The 22,489-nt window shown below is 43.4% G+C and overlaps 1 protein-coding gene across 1 annotated transcript in view; it reads left to right on the plus strand.

The window, feature by feature from the left end:
* STK39 (serine/threonine kinase 39) overlaps positions 1 to 22,489 on the plus strand; it is a 1,405,344-nt gene that overhangs the window by 798,496 nt on the left and 584,359 nt on the right. The window lies entirely within an intron of this gene.

Here is a 22,489-nt window from a genome sequence, read left to right on the forward strand (position 1 = left end):
ATCTAGGTTAATTGGAGCAAGTCTATTCTATTCCCCTTGATGGATGCCACTATCCCCTTCACCCCCGATTACCCTTTCGTGTGGGCATCGGGGCCCACCAGATACCTTGGTGTCGGCTCAGTCGGAATGTGGATGAACTTTGGAGAGCCAATTTTGGCTGGGCGGTTGACTGGCTGGAGACCAAGATTCACCTTTGGCGGCACCTACCTTTATCCCTGGCGGGGCGTATCGCCATCGATAAGATGGTAGTGCTCCCAAAATTTCTTTATTTATTTCTGAATGTGCCCGTCCCTCTCACAGCTCAAATTTTTCACACTCTCTGTTCCGTCATCATCTCCCTTGTTTGGGCCAGGCGCCAGCCCAGAATCGCGTATGACATCCTCATGCTTCCCCTTGCGTGCGGTGGGATGGGTACCCCGGATTTGAAATTATAAGCTCTCAGTGCCCAGGTTAGCTTTCTTCATTTCTGGTTACATCCAACGCCGTTCCAGCCTCACGTGGCGGTCGAAGCCGACCTGGCTGCCCCCTTGCCTCTACTGCGATCTTCGCCCCTGCCACACCACCACGTGGAGAAATCGACACGGTGGAGACCCTGTGCTGGGCTTGGGATGGTCTTTGCAAATATTCAGACTCGGGCCTGCTCTCTGCTGGTGCCATGCCTGTTGCATACCACAAGGCTTTCCCCTCACTGCACATGGCAGGAATGGCGAAGCGGGTGGCTGGCATGGGTCTGACCACCGTATCTGACCTATACCCCAGAAACAATTTCTTATCGCTTCCGGCTGGGTCTGGCCCTATGGACACATTGCTATATTACCAACTTAGAGCGTCCTGTTGGGATTTGCATTCCACGTTCCCGCAATCCCCTCCTTCGATGCCGTCGACCTGACATACACCTCTTCCTCTCCTCATAGACTGGATTCTAGGCTCTATGTCACCACGCTAGCGGCCTCCTCTATCCCTGCTGATCGCGCCCGCATGCCTGGAGTGAGGACTTAGGCATTGATCTTTCTCAAGGGGACTGGCTGTACTGTTGAAAGCAGACTAAATGCCTGTCTCCTAACTACCGCCTGCGCCTTATCCATTTTAAATACTTACACCAGCTGTACCGTTGCCCCGCTCAGTTATTCAGAACGGGGCTCGTCCCTAGTGATAGATGTCGCAGGGGCTCATTCCCCGCGGCTGACTTCTCTCATCTAGCTTGGCTGTATCCTCTGGTCTCTACATACTGGCGTGACGTGTGCACCATAATTACAGAGATAACGTCCTCGGCTGTTTTGCCAGATCCCCTGACCTGCCTACTCGGTTTGGTGAGAAAATGTCCTGATGCGTCCCGCCGTCTCACGGCTATGCTCCTCATTCTCGCACGCCGTGGAGTTGCTATACATTGGGGTCGGAGGCCCGCACCCAAGGCAAGTACATGGCTCAAAGATGCTGCGCAGTGTCAGACGCTTCTTTCAGAATTTTGGGAACTAACGCCGGCTACTGGTCAACCGTGCTATATATGGAACCCTCTTGTTGCGCACCTCCTCTCCCGGAATGCCTCCCCCTCTGCGTCCTCTCCCACGCTCCCTGCCAGCTCCCCGACCGCGGCGGTCACTGGTGCTGGTCCATAGGTATCCCCCCTCCTTCCTCTGCCCGCTGTTGTCCTCCCACGGCCCCCAAGCCCCCATTTCGCCCCACCTGGTGCCTCATGCTGCCCTCCCATGCTCCGCATTCAGCTATTGTGCCTCTCATTCCACGATGTGCCGCTCTTGTATCAGTGCCTCCATGCCGTTTATTATCGATTCGATGTTTCTATTCCCTTCTGTCATGTGTTGCAGCACGATTTCTCATATTGTAACCTGATGTGCATGATATTCAATAAAGGTCTTTGAAAACTTTTTTTTTTTTAAAGTTTCATATCACCCCATTCTAGTGCCTTACATACTCGTGATTCAAAATAGTCTTGGTTTTCATTGGCAAAGGGAATCTGGTTGCAGTACTTGCTGGGAAGAAATGCTGGTGACACACGGCCAATGTTTGTGATGCAGATGGAGTTTGGATGACAGATTCCATACAATAATTTCTCAACAGCACCTGTTCATGGAAGAGGCAGAGCATGCTGGCCCTGAATGAGACAGTGACTGATATTGTGGTGATGGAGTCAGCAAACTTAGAAACGTCTCCTTTTGATTGTCCACTGTGCTATGCCCTCCACCAATGATGTATCCCTAATTCTCATGTGGGACATTGTGTTCAAACTTAGGTTTTTAGTTTGAACACAACGTTCCACTTAAAAAAATAAGCATCAGCAGTCAGAAAAATCCTGTAATTACCATATTCTACTGCGAAAACATCACCCATATCAGAATGCCAAACATAGAGTGTATGTTATTTAAGTCACCATGCTCTTCAAGCTAGACTATTTCAGCTCACTGTAGCCAACAGAGCAGTAATGTAACGGCACAAGGCTATTGAGAAAGGCTTTTCAAAGAAAACATTTTACTCACACCCTTTCGATTCAGTTTACGAAAGTCCAAGGAAATCGAGGCCTTAATTATAAATAAGAGATTGAGTCCATTTTGGGTTTAAATGCCTGTTTGTGTTCGAAATATTTGTTTGCAAGATTGTTTAGAAAAAATTTTGTCTGAGAGAAATATTGTTTCCAAAATATAGTTTAGAAAAATATCTTCCCATTGGGTGTAGATTTTTTTATTAATAACTCCAATGGGCAGCATTTTAGTATGGGTGAGCGGAACTTGTCGAGTTTCACTCTGTAGAATTCCGCATAGTTACATAAAAACTCTATGGGATTCTGCAGAGTTTTTCAAGTGCTCGTGCTGAGTTTTTGTGCTGGAGCTGCTCCCGTTCTGTAAAATCAGCACGAACAGCAAGATGCGTAGGACAAGAGGTCACTGCTTCTTTCTGCCGCTTAAGTAGATTTTCTACTCGAGCTGCAGCTTTCTCAACGCGAGCGGCAGCTTTCTCAACACAAGTGGTAGAGACCTACCGCAACCACCTGCGTTGAGAAATCACAATGGAAGGCGGTCTAGCACCGGATTTTCTCATTCGTGCTCACCAACTTAATGCTGGCAAGCCACATGGAAGAAATTTCCACCACGCTGCAGTTAGCAGAGTTTTTCTAAAACTTTGCGCTCTGCTTGGAGAGCTGAGTGAGCAAAACTCTGCGAACTCTGCCGTTGGAGCGGAGTTTACCACCCACCTCTATGTGTTTGTAAACAATGTTTAAGATATGATGTTTCTGTCAGACGATATTTTAGTTACCATATTCTAGTTTCATCTACCGGAAATGAGATTCCAAGTGGAGTGATATTTGCCCATATTCTAATTGCACATTTACTGATTACCCTTGTGCAAGATGTATGACATAGGCTACTTGCCCACAGGATTATGGCAGGTAAAGCCTGGAGAGAATGTTGTTAATAAATAAAGCACAATTCTGTTTTGAATGCTGTGGAACATGTTCCATCATGCGCAAATCGGAATTTTATGCTATCTGTAAAAAAAAATCATAAACCAGTAAAGGGTACAAAAATTGTACATCACAAATAGCACGTGCAAATACTGCTCGACTTGGAATACCTGTTCAGGGTGAACAATAATAACTTTGGCTGTGGTGGGAGTGACGTTCTAGATCAACCTTCCTTCAGAGTAATACAAATTCACTTTAAATCTGGGAAGCTGTTAAACACTGACATATTTTCCAAACTATTTAGCTAGGCTCCGTTCCTATCATCGAGAACCATGTAAAGTTTAGTGTATTGGCGTCTACGAATAAAGAATATTACACCTAGGTGCCAGTATTTTCATCTTATCATCATCACAATTCTAAAAATCTATAACATGTATGTTGTAATTCAGGAGCTATTACTTGGCTAAGTTAACAATAGATCCTGAAAAAAGAAACAAGATGAAGAAAACACAGGATGCTATCGAACAACAGTAAAGAATCTATATATACAGCAAGACGCCCAAAAGTCCTGGGTCTCTGTCTAGTCTAGTATCCAAGATGCATAAAGTGCTATCCTGTAACATGATACGTCAGCAAACTACCATGCTCACAAAGAGAGTTAACATGGTTGCAACTTACTTACTTTAATCTTTATTTCGACTCCATAGAGTCATAAAAGAACAAAAGAAAAATATACAGTCAAATAATAACAGAAAACAAGCACCCAGGGTAAAGGAAAAGTTACATCGACTGCAAATAATATAATAGGTCAGGAACATAGACTTCATAGATACAATTATATTTCATAATGTCAAAAGAGTTCTTCTAATGTTCCATACAGCGGCTAAATACTTGGTAACAGCAAAAACAGTGGGAGGGGATAGGTCAGATTTCAGCAAGCAATAAGCATCCAAATGATTCCTAAAACCCCAATTTTTACAAATAGGAATAATCCACTTTTTCCTGGGTTTCATATAAAATGGACAAAAAAACATTAAATGAATATTATTTTCCAGCTCATTTATACAAGCTGGACAATTTTTAGAAGTGGGTGGGTGCCAGCGACTAGTAAGGGCTCTAATAGGTAATGCATTGTGTCGCCATTGCAGGAATAGTTTCCTAAGACCAATGGGGTTAATATCGTCCAAAACTGTCTCCAACATATAATAATCCTTCACTATTAGGAAGGAGGTAGACATGGGCCCCAAAGTGGTCATTGTTGATAAAAGAGTCATATTACGGTCGTAGTACAAGGCAACCAAATTTTTTCGGGATATAGTACTACATGCCTCTTGAGGATTTGTCCAAAGAGGGAGTAGACCCATCACCGAAAGCTCCTCCTTAATATACTTAAGCCAAGAGATATTACGTAGAGCTGGGTGTTGATGTATCTCCCTGAATTCATGGATGCAACTCTATTTAGAGACACTGAAGAAAAAAACACAAAATAAAACAAAACAAAAAAGTAGTAGTAGTTTATCCTATCTCTTCAACAAAAGTACACACTTGTAGGTTAAAATATAAGATTGGAATTTTCTGATCAGCTATGTTGTTCTAAAGTGTGTGAATTATTCCCATCTAACAGCTGTAATTTTGCTGTATGAAAGCCAGTGATTGGCTGTTTCCCGAACTGTAATGCAAATACCATTTGTGCATAAAACTCATTGTGGTCTGAGTTCCCAGTCTGGTCCAGTAATTTCCCATAGGGCTCCCATATTTGTCTAAAGACGCTCAAATTATCATTCATTATAATCACTATCATCTTTCATATGATACTACTCTCATCATCTCCAGTACCCATTTACCTCCAGATGGTACTGATGTTTGTCTCCAGTGATGCAGTGTGCATGTTTTAGCTAAAGCTAACCATCTATAAGTGTGACTCGTTCCTCCAACTGAAAGTATTTTGTGATGACTAACTAAGTGGGTCCTTTTGGAATGATGACCTTACTAACAGTTGTCAATATATTCTAGACTGTCGTCCAATATGTTAAGATGATCGGCCAATGTCATAGGATATGAATCAATTGACATCTACTTTGTACGCATCTCCAGCACGCGGCGTGGGGCAATAGGTTAGCTGTAAGGAGAATCTATGCATTCTCTCATGTTCCTAACAAGCAGATACCTTATAGAGGACCAATGTTCTTCTGTGTAGTCTTTCTGCAATTGTGTAGACAGTGTAATCCAGTATTTTTCTCTGCGTCTTTGTCGAAGTAGTTCTCTATAAGTGTCCCACAGAGGTACAATACCAGTTCCTTTCCTTGATGCCTAATCTCTAAGTATTTTAAGAATGGGCATTTCATTAGATTTGTTGTCAGCTCCCAGTTGACACCGAATGCAATGCACTAGTTGTGGAATCTGCCTTATGTGATTCAAGGTGAGATTCCATTCCAAATTCATCAAAAGGAAGGTTTTAATAGACCCAATCTCTTTTATATTATCATTCTTCTGTCTTTCCACGTCTCCTAGAATACCATGGCTCCATCTATGATGAGCCCTAAATTGTGCCATAAAGGGGCCAACAAATGTAGTCATGGACTCAGTCCTAACATCTCATGTACCAATTTCCACGTCTCTCCCATTGCTTTGATTACGGCATTGGTAGACTGAATTTTGTAGACTGGTAATGTTGAATATGTGCTGCTCTAATTCCACCCATATTAGTCTGTGCTTTGATGGTATCAGAAAGTTTCCCAGTTGCGATAGTTGGTGCACTTGATAATAAGATTATATGGCCCTCATTATGAGTGGCTCTGCAAATGGACTGGTTTTTCCCACCACCCCCTGAGCTACTGGTACCCCCGGTATCTCCTGCTCCAGTGCTGGGTAAAATCCAGCCCATTACAATTTGGACCCTGAGGGTTCACTGAGAAATGAGGAATTACCAGGGAAACTGGTAATCCCAGGTCCAATTCCCCCATTAATTCTTCAATTTGGGGTGGATATTTACATTGATATTTTTCCTGCTTTAGCAGCTGGAATCTAGAAATGACAGTTAAGAGATCGGCGGTGTGTCCATCGATCTCATAATACGGATGGGGCCGGTAATTGCTGCTACTGTCCCCATCAGAATTAAGAGGCCACTCGTAATAAGGGCCATTGTTGGGCGACCCATTTCCCCCAGCAGTGTGTTAATGTTAACATTCAACCTGTCTACCTTGAAATTTGAATGAAGCTTCCCCCACTGAAAATTCTTGATGTTAGCCATTATATTCCTCAGAACATGTCTACATATCTAAAGCGATAACATGGCAAGAACATAATTAGGTGAGATATTTCAACCACTTTAATGGAGTGCACCTGCTCCCATAAGGACAGATCCAATTGTGCCCACATTGCAAAGTAGCTTATTATCTTGTTAATGAGTGGACTATTGATGAGAATTCTAAACCACTTTAAGCCTTTGGGTACTTATGTTATATTGTGTCCACAGACACTTGCAATGGTCATGTGTGCAGACATGAGTAGAACCTCACTATTGCTCTAGTTCACTTTGCAGCAACTGACATTTTTGAAAGAGTCTGACAGTGAGAATGTTATCATAAAAGAGAGGTTTCTGAGTTTAATAAAGTCAATGGGATCACTGACTAAATATAGAAGGTCAAAATATCGACCTACAAAAATATCGCAGCAAAAATATCGAAGACAAGAATATCGACATCCTATCTACATTATGGTAAGCACAAAAATATCGGAAAAAAATATCGTGGTGAAAAATATCATTGTTAAAAATATCGTTTTTATTTAAGTTAAAAAAATAATGTAAAATAAAGTAAATAATAAATATAATTAAAATGAACATAGTTAAAAATATTTTAAAATGCTTAAAAATGTATAAGTAATATATATATAATTTAAACATACATTGAACAAATACATATAATATATAATATATTCTTACTTATTAATATGTTTTAATATTTATTTTAATAACTTATAAATGTTTTTTTTTTATAAATTATAAATACATCTATACACATAAAACAATAATATAAATAAAAATTAAATAACTATATTTAACAAATTTAAACAATGACAATTATTTTTAATCTTTTTAAAAATAATTATACAGTACATTAGCTAAAATAATACAAAAAATATTAGATTGCGGAGAAAATCAAATTACTATTCCAACTCCAGGGACTGCAACAATAGAAAAAGTGCTGGATAGCGTAGGGGTAAAAATTTGTATTCCCATTCCAGTGAATGCAACAGTAGGGAAAGTGTTGGATAGCGTAGGGGTAAAAATTACTATTCCCACCCCAGTGAGTGCAACAGTAGGGAAAATGTTGGATAGCGCAGGGGTAAAAATTACTATTCCCACTCCAGTGAGTGCAACAGTAGGGAAAGTGTTGGATAGCGTGGGGGTAAAAATTACTATTCCCACTCCAGTGAGTGCAACAGTAGGGAAAGTGTTGGATAGCGCAGGGGTAAAAAAAGTGTTGGATAGCGTAGGGGTAAAAATTACTATTCCCACTCCAGTGAGTGCAACAGTAGGGAAAAGGTAGGATAGCGTAAATGTTAAATTAACATACTCACAAATTAATTGTATTTTTAAAATAAATAACATATTAATAATTTATTTAACAAAATAATTATTAATAAATACCTATTAAATTAAATTATTATTTACTTAAATAACATGTAATTACTTCCCACCCTATTCCTCTATAAACACACAATGCTTTACACATAAAAAATAACACAATTAATGAAATTATCAATTAATCAATTAATAAAAAATTATTACCTATTAATAATTAATTGATAATAAATTAATTAACAATAACAATAAATAAATATTATTTAATAAATGAATTATCATTAATATACTTTGAAATGAACCAATTAATAGAAATTAATTACCAGTTATTAATTAATTAACAATAAATTAATAATCAATAACAATAAAAAACACATATTAACTAATTAATTATATTTAGATTACTTCCCACCCTATTCCCCTATAAACTCACAACCCGCTACACATTAAAAATAACAATTAATTTAATTGCCAATTAATCAATTAATTAAAATTAATTACTAAATAAATAATTTACAACAAATTAATTAACAATAACAATAAATAAAAATAAAGACATTATTTATAATTAATTTAATTATAAATAAACCAGCTACTAAAAATTAATTACCAATTAATAATTAATTAACAATAAATTAACAATCAATAACAATAAATACAAACATATTAATTAATTAATTATAATTGAATTACTTCCCACCCTATTCCCCTATAAACCCACAACCCGCTCTGATACTAAAACGCAAAATTTACTTGAACTCGATATTAGTGTAGATCGATATTTGAACTTCGATATTTTGACTGAACACCAACTCAATAGTAATATCATTTGCACACAGAGTATATTTAACTTATCTCTTATTGTTGTGTCTATTCCATGTTCCACTGATGAACTGTATAATGCTGATGCCAGAGGCTCAAAGGACAATAAAAAAAGACAGGGGGACAGTGGACATCCTTGGTGTGTTCCTCTTTTGATAACTGTGTACTTTGACCAGTACCCTCCACAATTAATTTCTATTGTGTGGTATACAAGCCCTATTAGATGAAAGTAAATACACACTGAAATCACTTTGTTCAGTCTCAATGATGGGGCCTTTATCTGCGTATTTACATACAGGTTGATCAAATAAATAGGGCAGTTGCAATTAAAGTCCATTGGCTACTTACCCTCCTTAGGATTAGGGAAAATTATGACTTTATTGGATATAGGCCCTGGCTAGCTTGTAGCTTCGACTTCCATAAAAGCTGCATGAAGCATTGGGACAAACAATAACTGATCAAATTTGTAATACTCTCCCAGAAAGCCATCTTCGCCCGTATCCTTCAAAATGGGCAGACACTTTATAACATCCATTATTTTTATACTGATATTCCACTCTATTGAAGCTTCCTACCCTCTTGTGAGAGTGTTGCATGGCTTACATTATTCAGAAAGGCTTCCTTACGTGCAATGGTGTCAGCATTGTGTGAGTTGTATAATGTTTTATGAAACCTGGCAAATGTTTCTGAAATATTTGTTGGGTGCAGCATTACAGTCCCATCAGATTTGTGGATGGCGGGTGTCACCATTTGTTCCTCCATTTGTCTTAATTGAACAGTGAGAAGCCTCACCACCTTTTCTCCTGATTCAGAGTTTATTTTCTGAAAGTTCATCAATATTTTTCTTTGCAGTTTGAGGTCTGATAATGGTATTAAACTTGAGTTTGTTAACTTCCAGTTTTTGACATCCTAGATGGGCTGGCTTTCTATTGTATGCTAGAGTGAGTGTCTGAATGTCGGTCTCTAGTTGGTACCTTTATAAGAATGGCCTTCCTCTTGGCCACTGCGGTGTCTTGCATCAGGGAGCTTCTGATAGTTGTTCTTTCTGTTGCCCACAAGCTTTGAGTGGATGGATCCAAGCCCTTTAATTCCTTTTAAATATCTGGGCTTATATTTCTGGTGACTGGTAACCTCCAGTACATCTGGGGTAGATTTCAAAGACGTATGTCCAGTACGAGTGGTCAGTCAATCCTCCCACTACGATTACAGTATGGACTACCTCTCTGTATAGGGCTCCTCACTTCAGGGAGTAAGTAGTGCGTGGGGTGAAAATGTGTACCTGTGAGTAAAAGGTGAAGTCCAGTTTAGTGGAGTGGAAATGTGCCGAATGTCTCTTAATCCATGATCCATCGTGAGATCTTGGAGAAGTGCCCTATCAACCTTATTGTGTCTGTCAATAAATCCTGTTAGGTCAGTAATTGTGTGAGTAGCTATTTTCCAACCTCCTCCCACTATTAGGGGAGTGTGAGAGAACGAAAGTGTTCTTTTGTTCCCACTATAAAAGTGGAATTCAGTGTTTCCTTTTTAGTAATGCCAAATCTACCCCCTGAATAATTCAATGTTTTTGAGTACTCTGTTGGTACAAATTGTTTAAATAAAATCACCACAATTTCTGGGGTATTTTGGCATGTCTGCCACATTTTTGGTTGAGGGAGAAATGTAACTACTGCTACTAGGTCTTCCTTCATTGTCTCTATTAAGGTTATTCAATACCATTTTGGATACATGAGTCTCCTGTATTATTACAATGTCAGTCCCTTTCCTTCAGAGATAATGTTTATATATAATGGGTCATTTCATTGACATATATGGAGACTTTTTGTAGAGGTCTGGAGTGTTGTGCTTCTAAGGGCATCACTACTTCTAGTTGAAATCAGACCTCCTGTGAGTCAGCTACCAATCAAACCACAGGAAGGATTGAGCAGAGAGTTAGAGGAAGTGGCTGTCTAGTGGAAATTGGCACTATGAATGATATAGAGATAAAGAGGAATAAGAACATAAAGAAAAGAAAGGGGGATAGGAAAGGAAATCCTCAGTAAGACAAAGAAAATGAAAACTTGGGGGCTGATTCCAATCCGGGTCGGAAAGCACTCCGACCGAGCCAGATCCGGAGTGTGTTCCGACCGAGCCAGAGCCCTGCAGTCCAACCGAGCGAGTACGATGCGGCTGTATGCTGTCGGACTCGGTTCGGTCAGACTCCCATAGAAGTCAATGGGAGCCGGTCGTACGATGCATACATGCGCACCCATTGACTGAATGGGTACGTCTCGAACAAGTGCACCCCCTACAGTGGGTATGCGTCGGTGCCATCCGCGCCATACATGCTGTGTTGGGGAGACCCATAGGTCTCCCCCTGTGTCCGAGTCGTAGGGCTGCGGGTGTCAGGGGGTCCGACGTGGACCCCCGAAGTTCGACTCAGACGTGAGTCCCATGTTCTCCATGCCACTGGAATCAAGCTATCCTGGCTGAAGAGGGGTGAAACCCCGAAACCGGTCCTAGGATGCTTGTTTCCAGTCCAGGGAGGACCTGGCCTGGCAGCTCAGGCTGGACAGTTCCCATGGGGCACAGGGTCAAGACTGATTTGCATATGGCTGGGTCCAAACTGGAATGGCATGGTGAGCAAAAAAACGATGGATTTAGGCCCAGATCTCTGTACTGGGGTGAATGTATGACATTGTTCTGCATTCTTTCCATCAACAGTTCTTTTTGCATTTGTCACCCCGAGTGGGATGGGTATGCTCAGACGTGAGTCCCGTGCTCTCCATGCCACTGGAATAAAGCTATCCTGGCTGAAGAGGGGTGAAACCCCGAAACCGGTCCTAGGATGCTTGTTTCCAGTCCAGGGAGGACCTGGCCTGGCAGTTCGGGCTGAACTGTTCCCATGGGGCACAGGGTCAAGACTGATTTGCATATGGCTGGGTCCAAACTGGAGTGGCATAGTGAGCAAAAAACGATGGATTTAGGCCCAGATCTCTGTACTGGGATGAATGTATGACATTGTTCTGCATTCTGTCCATCAACAGTTCTTTTTGCGGTGTGAAAAGGAGCATGTCATGCACAGTGCCTGCCACCTGGCACAGGGACATGTCGGGTAGCCCCCCAGTGCACCCACACACACCCCCAACCCAATGGGCCCCCAGAGACATTCTCCGCATGCCTTTCCATGGCGGTTCCACCTCAGCGGAAAGGCTGGCTACTGCCGGCATCATAATTGTGCCGGCGGTGCTTGGCCCTGATCCGCAACAATTGCAGAGGTCCAGCTCCGCCTGCCAAGCAATCGGGTGGACTGCAACTGGGGGAAAAGTGGTGAGCGGAAAATCACACCGCGGCGGTCACGACTGCGATGCTAATCGGACCGGCGGTTTTCTGGGTTTCGATGGCGGGCAGATGGCCATCGGGGTTGCACAGCCAGACCAGCGGTTGCACCGCCAGACCCGCGGCGGCCATCCACCTGCCATCCTAATAGACCCCAAAGTGTCACTCTTGTGATCATCTGGTTAGCCCAACCTAAAAGTTACCTTCTTAAGTCTGGCGCAAAAAGTTCCATTTGCATTGGAGGAGGCCATGAGGTGTAGGCTGAGTATCACTTGTTGTTATCACTGTAGCGTTAAGACCATGTCAGCCGTTGCAGGCAGTCTCATTGTAGCTTGGTGTTTGCAGTCATCGCGAGCATCGGAATCTCTGTGTGAACAGGCTGTTTGCGGTCGTGAGGAGCCTTTTGGGGAACAGGACTCACTCCAGCAGAGGCGAGAGGCAGGGCTCAGGCAAGTCCAGTTGTAGCAGGTCACCTGGGCAGTTGCAGGGAGGCCTCTGAGGCTTGTTGTGTCCCAGTAGCTCACAGTGAAGGACAGCCAACTGGCCCTTAGAGACACTCTGAGTAGCCTGGGGGCAAGGTAAGCAATTCCAGTCTTCATTGTTCAGACAGCAAGGCAGAATTTCAAGCAGTTGGGTAGTTCTCTGGCAGCAGAGCAGTTCTTCTGAATGTTCCACAGGTCCGGGAGTGTTCTAAGAAGTGGCGGTCCCATATTTATACCTGGCTCCAGCCTTTGGGTGGTGGGGGGACTCTTTGTCCTATTCCCCACAAAGGGGTCCGGAAAGTTCTTTCCCTGGTCAATGCACTAAAATGTCTGATGTGACAAAATACAGGGCAAGCCTAGGATCAGGTTGCTTTGTGTGTGCTGTAGGCAAAGCCCTTTGAAGTCTAAGTGAGGTTGGGTACAGCTTCTCTCCAGCCATTCTGTTAGAGTGGCCCAACCTGTCAACACCTAAACTACCTTTCTCTCCCTGTCTGCAAGCAATACATAAACCACAACATCAGAGCCATTTATGTGACCTAAAAGAGTTGCAGAAAGACACAGTTGGCTGGGGCAAGAAAATGGCAACTTCCTAAATGTAGCATTTTCAGAATTCTGACTTAAAATCTGAATTTACCATTAAAGAAGATTTTAAACTACAATTAATTTGAGTGTAAACAAAATATCCCTATCTGAAGTTATTAAATGTAATAAGATAACCCAATGTTAGACAATGGGAAAGACAGGTCTTATAATAGTGAAAAATGACTTTATGAGTTTTTCACTGCTTAGACATGTGAAACTTCACACATATGACCTACCTTTTAAATGCTGTGCACCATACTCTATGATTCTTTAGAGCCTACCTCAGAGGTGATTTATAAGTATTGAAAAGGAAGGTTTAGGCCTGGCAAAATTATTATTTTGCAAGGTAAAACTGGCAGTTAAAACTTCTCGTGGAGTTCTCACGAGTGTCCTCGATTTCCAATTTATTACTTATTCTGGATCCAAAATGAGCACATGGATCGGTGACTCTTTGCAGACCCAACTATGATTGTCCATCCTCACTTTTCATGGGATCTGTTTGTTGCATTTTATTCCAGTTTAACTAGACTCTTCTCCGTGTCTTTCATTAAGGTCACATCTCAATGCACAGATTCATTGTCTGCTCATCTACCATGATGTCTGGGCATAGTGAGGGCTGCAGAGTATTCGTGCATTAAGTTGTTTTTCCTCTTTGTTAAGCACGAGGGTCTCTCACCAGCAGTTGTTGAGGGTGCATCACTACCCCAAGTGTATAGCCTTTCACACATGGTCACTTCAGAATCCAGTGTTGGGTTTAGGTTCTGATTGCTGCCGCTCCTCCCAGTCGTTATATTCACTCTAGCATCGCATCATTGCTTAGTGTGCACTTTCCTGCCCCACTCCCAGCACTGCTGTTGATAGCATCTCGCCCTAGCCTCATTTTCCTGCCTCCGCCTGGCTGCAGCCAAGATTAGATATTGTTATGAACTATCACTGGGTTGGGGAACCTATTATGTTATTGGATCACAGTCGGCCACTCCCGTTCCATGGTGTCTTTGATACTGCCTCATGTTGTTTGCATTATGGGTGAGGGATGAGTAGGGGTACTCAGTACTGCTGTGAACATGCATTTTCCACAGGAATTTGCCCATACCTTTCGTTATTGCCAGGAGCCTGATCACTTTGTCTGTTACACCAAGGGCCTAATTATGAGTCTGGCAGTCCTAGGACAGCCAGACTCGCGGGGCGTGGAGGTGGCAATCTAGCCATCGCCGCACCGGTGGTCTGACCATCCCATTATGAGTTGGGAGGTCGGACCACCATTGCACCGCCACAGCCGCCGTTCCCTGGTGGTGGCTCGGGGACAGGGCCTCAGTAATTTGCTGATGGTTCCGCTGTGGCACTGCCATGCATATTATGAGTTTCAGGTCTGCACGTGATGTAATAGAGGTCTTTCCTCCATGAAAAGGGTGGCGATCCTGAAACATAGGTGGTCCTACAGGGCCCCCTGTTGCCTATCGCAATTAGGCCCAAATTAGATTTTGAAACTACTGGTGCCCATTCATCAACTTTGCAGATGTGTCTGTGGAGCAGTTTCACAGGGTGGCTAACTTCAGTGCCGTCAAGCACTGACACCTCCTGTGTCATAGTTCTTGACAGTTCGTTCCAATCCTGCATATTTTACTATGTATGATGTTGTACATGGGGAAACACATGAGATGAATACCCCAGCCTGAACAACTTCCTACCCCCGGACGGACTGACCAGCTAAATTCTACCAAAATCCAATCCCACTCCTGGTGCCTACTGCACCAACCCCTCCCCTGAACACCGCTACCTCCACTCCGTCCCCCCGCACCGACCGCGTGCTCTCCATGCCCCCTTCAACCATTAGCAAAAGAGACAGCACAAGTGAGGCTCCCCAACCCCCTGTGGCCCGAAACCTTCCTCCTCCCGCCTCACTCTGCCCCCCTCAACAAACAACCAGCGCCGCCAACCCGCAATCTAAGCCGCCCATTTTCCTCTCGCTTCCCACACGCAAGCTGAGGGCTTCAAATTCTCGACGTAAACCCTCTCACCCCTTGCCCATGACTCCCCAAAGAGACAACACTGACAAAGGGAACACCAAAACCCACTTTATCAATTACAAGCTTCCGCCGTCTCGAGACTTCCCTCCACAGAACACCCCCTACCGGGGAGATGGCGCTACGTCTCGTCCTGCTAGAAAGCCAACTAAAAAAGGTATTACTAGGCCTCAAAGAAATCCCAATGAACCTCTCCTCACACTGTAGACCCAGCCAACATCCGCACCCGACCCCCACCACTACCAACAATAAACGCCTAAGGCCCTCCAGGGCTCCATGGCCCTGTTGGAACACAACCCCACTCCTTGACCCGGCACAAGACCCAGAAGAACAAGACCTGCAATGTCCATGTGTGAAGCTTTAGATCTTGCCTCCTCTTATGTTACTTCCCCAACTGCCACCCCCAACCTACATATCCAGGTCATCACTGGAGTTAGAAGAGATCGCTCTCCACCCAGATCTCCAAGACCACCAGCATGCCTCACGATCATTCCGAGGGCCTCCCCAGCGAAGAAACTCAAAAACGGAGAGTCTAGCACCAAGTGCATGCTTATTAACTGCAGATCAGCCATCAAACATGCCACAGAGCTGGCTGAAACCATCCTGACCCATGACATAGACATCACGTTCATCACCGAAACTTGGCTTAACGAGTTCTCCTCTTCAATCATGGACATGCTTGTTCCCCCAGGCTTTGTAATCATCAACAAAGACAGAAATATCCACCGCGGAGGGGGCATAGGAATCATACACAAGAATACCATCTCTGTGACGGAAACTGAAGCCCTCAAGTACAACACTTTTGAATGTCTTACCGCCAACATCAAGACGAGGGAAAACAAAACACTATCCTGCCATCTCCTCTACCATCCGCCAAGCAACAACACTTCATTTGGAGAACACCTATCAGATCTGATATCTAACTGTGCACTCCGGGACGCCAGTAACCTAATTCTAGGAGACCTTCACTGGAATGAAGAAAACCACCTGTTGATTCATAACTTGAACGAACTCCTACATAACAACAACCTCACCCAACACTGCTCAGAGGAAACCCACAACAAAGGATCAAAACTGGATGCCATCATTGCCCAACCTGACACAGTCACGATCGACTGCACCATGCCCGTCGACTGGTCTGACCATCACATCATCCTATTCCACATCAACCAATTGATCCTATTCAAACCCCCAATCAGGATCAACCCCACTGGGTAAGAAATCTAAAGCAGATTCCCATGGACGTTTTGGAAGAAAGGATAAGCTCTCTCCTCCCCATCTCTTCTGGCGACCTATCCACTACAGAACTCACCTCTCACTACAACTCCAAATAGCCCTCTTAAAACAAAAAAGAGCCAGGGCCACTCCCTCCAGATCCTAGTTCAACACAGACATAAACGCCGAAAGACTACTCAGAGCAGCAGAAAGACTCTGGCAGAACAATCCGTCCCCAATCCTCCTGGACCAACTCAAATCAACACGCAAGAAGTACAAAAACCACATCAAGCTCGAAAAAATTTCCTTCTTTCGCAATGCCCTTAAAAACGCTAAAAACAGTCCCACAGACCTCTTCACTCTCATCAGGCAACAAACTTCCAAGCCCCCCGTATCCACAACACAGGCCTCTAATGCCCTGTGTGAGAACTTTGCCAACTTCTTCAACAACAAAATCTCCAAGATTGAGCTCTCCCTGGACATCAACCACATCCTTGTCCATAGGAGCCCGGCCCCAGGAGAAGATTGCAACACACCCAATCACCCCCTAACCAGTGGGACTCATTCAACCCCGTTTCAGAAATAGAGATAGTCAATCTGATCTCCACCTCTCAACCCTCCTCACACGCCTTGGACCCTATTCCTGCCCAACTGGCCAAAAAGCTAAAACTCTTCCTAGCAGCGCTCTGGACCAGGATCATAAACAGCTCCCTGAGCTCCGGAGTCATTCCGGACTGCCTCAAAGTTGGCCAAGTCACGCCATTACTGAAAGAAGCAGGCTTGGACACCAATGATTTGAGCAACTACAGACCCGTCTCCAATCTCCCTCTCCTGGCCAAAACTTTGGAAAAGTGTGTTCTCCTTCAACTGACTCAACGCATGGACAGCATCAACCTCCTGGACCCCCACCAATCGGGCTTCAGAAAAGGGTGCAGCACAGAGACAGCGATCCTTAATATCATGGATGATATACACAAGTCCCTCGATACAGACCAATGCTCCCTACTCATCCTCCTGGACCTATCAGCAGCCTTCGATTTGGTGGACCACCAACTACTCATTAAGGTACTCCAAGAGAGGCTAGGGGCTGAAGAGGTGGTCTTACACTGGTTCGGCTCCTTTCTACAGAATCGCTCTCAAAGAGTCAAAATCAACAACTTCACGTCGGACCTTCACCCTGTTAGCAGAGGCGTCCCCCAAAGATCAGTCCTCTCCCCGCAACTTTTCAACATATACATGGAGCCCCTCACCACTATACTCATAAGATCCAACATTCCCTTCCACCTTTATACAGACGACACCCAGATCTATCTGGAAACCTCCTCCATTGAAGACATCCAGAGACTCAACGACACTCTTAGAGAAGTCCAACACTGGCTCTCATTAAACCACTTGGAATTGAATCAAGCCAAAACAGAAATCCATCTAATTTCCAACAAAACGGAGAACCCCCAAGTCGCAGAATGGCTAAAAGCAATTGATGCTCTCAACTACAATCTCTCCTGGCCGACTCCGTCAAATCGCTGGGAATCACCCTGGACCCTAAACTACGCATAGACAAACACATCACGAACACTGCACCTTCCTCAACCTGAAATTACTCAACAAGATAAACCCCTTCATCCCGACCAATGACCTCAAACAAGCGACACAATCCTTGGTACTTTCCAGATTAGACTACGGCTCACTGGCACTGCAAAATCACACCTAGCTCCCCTCTGATCAACTCCTAATGCAGCTGTAAGAGTGGTCACCGGAGTAAAAAAATATGACCACATCTCGCCTGTACTCAGAGAGTTGAAATGGCACCCAGTTGAAATGCGTGCCAATTTCAGAACTGCCTACCTCAATCACAAAGCCCTCCACACAGGGAAACCAGTCTACCTGGCCTCCAAACTCACAAAGGCCGGTCAGACAAGGAGCCTCAGGAGCTCCAACACTCTACTCCTCATCCTGTCGAAAACCCGCAAACAAAAATCCGCAGCCCGATCCTTCTCTGGAAATGTGCCCAAAATCTGGAACTCCATTCCAGTTCATATCAGGACCATCCCCACCTTTCTAAAATTCAAAAGGCATCTCAAAGACCACTTCCTCAAGCGTATTCTCCTAAATTGATAGATTGCCCCCAAAACTCACAAGGGTGCACACTATTGCACAATGACACTTTGAAACTAAGACCTCTACCTCACTGCTAGCCCGACTTCTTCCCATTATCCCTCCGTTCGGAAGGATGCGCGGCTTGTACTACTGTGCTCACTATTACGAGACTATGCAACTTCCCGGCCTCTAGCGTTATACAACGTGCAAAGTCTTCTACTGCACCTTGAGGCATCCTGTTTACTACTGCTATAATATGTGTTATCCTCTTTACAAAGTGTTGTAAAGCTCTCCAATACCTTAGGGTCTGGCTAGCGCATTATAAAACTCCTAAATAAATAATAAATAAATAAATACTCGGTTTGTTTCACTTTCAATCAATACATCTGCTTTGGTTATATGACATTATATGAAGGTCGTTAATCTTCATCTACAATATTATTGCTTCCACTTCATCGAGCTTATATTTACTAATAACTCCACTCATGGTTACCTTGGCAGGCAACTATGTTTAGAATTAAGAACAGTACTGATATAATTACTTTATAGTGTAGTGGTAGATCGATTCAGGGGATACAAGATTATTGTCATGCAATTTATTGCATATGATATAGTGACCATCCGCGCCCCTACCAATGTCACACCTTCAGAAAGTGGCTTCCACAGAACAGGCGTACACCATTAATGAATTCCCCTAGTGGAGGTTAATTTCGCAGTGGCACTCTGTCAGTGTCTGCATTAATCGCTCACTCAGCCCCACATCGGTTATGTTCGTTAGTGCTTCTAAGGCCGTCGATGTTTAATAAGTGAGGAGGCTGTTTGAATTACTTGCACTGCTGGTGAGGATGGGGGCATTTAAACGAAAAGTGCATTTGGTTATCAGAAAGCATGATTGGGAAACTGCATTTAATCTGATTCGGTTTCTGGACTAGCATCCATCATTTAACCAGCTCACTGCTGCTTCCTTGGCTACCGTAGGAGGAGGGAAAGAGGTACAAAGCGGCAACTGCAGGAGAGCGATTTAATTAGCGCCGCCACGGCGAGCCAGTCAGGCATTAAATTGTAACTACAGCTTGGGGCAGAAAAACATCCTGAAGCTGTTTTGGAGTCAGTAACAGTCGAACATTCTGCGCCATTTGGTGCCCTTCTTCTGCACACCCGGGACCTCCACCAGTGACGTGGCATCTGATCTAACTTTACTGTTGGGTTCGTGGTTTTCTTTGTCAGACATTTTGTCTCAAGGCTGAAATAAGCCCCGCAGATATAGTTAACGTTTCTTTCAGTGCGGCTCTCTACAAAAGAGAGGTTTTGACGGCTGAAAGCCACAGTGAGAATATATTTGCCAGAAGCAGCAGACAGCTCACCGCGGGTCCCTCTGCTCTGCTGGGTTATTCTAGTTTGATCTTCAAAAAGCCCTGGGTTACAGAATTGAAGTTGTTACGGGTCAAGGTCGCGTCTGCACTGGAGACCCCAGCCAATTGCAGATCCGAGAGAAAATTGGCCCTTTTATTTATCTTATTTGTTAATTATGTATGCTGTAGTTTACCGGACTGTTTACCGCACGGTAAAGCACAGAAGCCAATGACCATTGAAGACGATTGCGCTAGAGATACATTTGCATATTTTTAAAGCACTTCGGGCCTCATTTATACATTATAGCTAAAGGCCTTATTTCAAGCTATGCATGATCATGGGCGCACACTGTGCACCCGAAAATTACCGTACTGTACAGACAGTACAGTTATTAGCAGGTGCGCAACTTGAACCTGAGTTCAATTTGCAAAATTCAGAATTGGGATTCATGCGCTAATTGCTCTTTTCACCGAGTCTGACGTGCACAAACCGGCATTTCCAGTTATGTGAGACTAAGCCCCCATTTTATGCTGCATGCTGGACCCGCTGTACCTGCCTCATAATGGCATAAAACTCAGAATGCAAAACGAAACAGAACTGAATTAACTTTTTATGCATTATATTGTTGTCTTCACCCCATAGGGGGTCACACCTTGTTCTGGTAGCTGCCATTATTAAACAGACAGATAATATGCATATAAAGGTGAATGTGAGGTAATCCTGATCACTTTTAATTTACGCATCCCCATCCTGCTGGTCTATCCTCTGCCTGATTTGCCTATTGTCAGCCATCTAAGATGTAAGGATGCATTGGTTTGCTAACTCCTAATTATACTAAGATAGGTATAGTTTCTCCATGTACCCTAGCTTGTCATTGATTCGGCAGTCGAAATTCAGCCCTTTAGCCTCTCTCCTTAGCAACCAGTCAACGTGTCTCACCACCCCCCTCCCCAGCAACCTTCAGCAACAATAGTGCAAGGGAAGGAATAACTCGTAGTTGCTGCTGCTTTGCTACTGAAATATGTAAAAAAAAATATCCACTGGAGAAGCATAAGGAAGCAAGTTATCTATCTATCCTTCCTTTCTTTTTTTTTTATTTATTATGCGCATATCCAGAAAAATTAAATACAAATACATACAGATACATTACGTCAAGGAAATGACAGTTTGCAGAGGAAAAAAATAGAAAAAAATTGTATTTCCAAAATTATCAATTATAATAATGCATACAGGGGCACAACTAATTCATCCTCGCATCTCTACTCCAATCGGCGATATATGCCCAGATCTTCCTACCCCTAATTTTTGCCTGTCTGCCTCTACAGGCATATATAGACATCTCTAGTTTATATATCCCAAGGAGCCTAGTGAGCCACAAATGAAAGGTTGGTGAGTCCTGATCTTTCCATCTTGTGGCCAATAATAACCTGTAGACTGCTGCCCCAAAGAACATACCATTTTTTGTTCGGTATTAAGACCCAGCGTACTGTCATGGCCAAGAATCAGCAAGGTCGGAGTTAATTCTGGTCTAAAACCAAACAATAATTCCCAGAAACCCGACAAGCCTTCTTTAAGTAGGGCCAGTTTGTCGCAACCATAAAACATATGTACCAAGGTGGCGGGTCCAGCCCCACATCTAGGACATTTGTCGTCGGCCCTCATCCCCCATTGATAAAGTTTAGCAGGGGTAAAGTATAAATTAAATATCGTTTTATATATTTGAGCTTTTAAATTCGATGTTAAAAAAATTTCAGCTGTTAAGGAAAGGCTCATGTAGATATCCACATCGGGGTTACTAAGATTAGATGCCCAAGTTGCTTCAGTTTTTTCCAGGTCATCAGGGCTTTTATCGATGAGTATTTTATAAAAATCCCTAATTCTACTCATTTCCCTGGTTACCATTTCTAATAGCAGAATCTCCTCCAATGTAATCTTTGGCTTCCGTGTAATAAGGACGTTCTTAATCTGGAGAAATTTAAAATATTGGTTATCAAGAAAACCAAACACCCGCTGTATTCTAGGGAATTGAGCCTCTTGGACCCCCCCACAGAAGTCACCTATTGTGCGTATCCCATATTATTCCCACTTTTTCTCCATATCATCGTTCGCCAAGTAGGGCAGCAGTGATGAATGCCATAGAGGGGTGTATCTAGAGAATCTTTGAATACCCATAGCCTTGGAGACCTGCTTCCAGATTTTCCATGAGCCATAAATTACTTTGAACTGCACCTTTTTAAAATAGCTAGGTTCCAATTGTCTCAATAACAACCCGGAGGCTTCCTTCCCCATCGAGAGTTCATAAATTGTAGGTATATTTGTTCCCTATGCTGATTCCTTATTGTTATTCACCGATAAGAGAGTGGTCATTTATTTTATTTTTATTTATTTTAGCGATTTCTAAAGCGCCTGGTGACCCAAGGGCATCCCCGCGCTATGTAACTTGAAATCCTAGTGAGGGGGAGAGAGGGGGGAAGGCGACCGAAGGGTGTTATTTAGGAAACAGATGGGTCTTTAGTTTTTTGCGAAAAGCAAGGTAGTTGGATTCTAGTCTGAGGGCGCGAGGGAGTGCGTTCCAGCCCTTAGCCGCTTGAACGGAGAA

This window comes from Triturus cristatus, chromosome 3_1, assembly GCF_964204655.1.
Source record: "Triturus cristatus chromosome 3_1, aTriCri1.1, whole genome shotgun sequence".
In the NCBI taxonomy this organism is placed as follows: domain Eukaryota; kingdom Metazoa; phylum Chordata; class Amphibia; order Caudata; family Salamandridae; genus Triturus; species Triturus cristatus.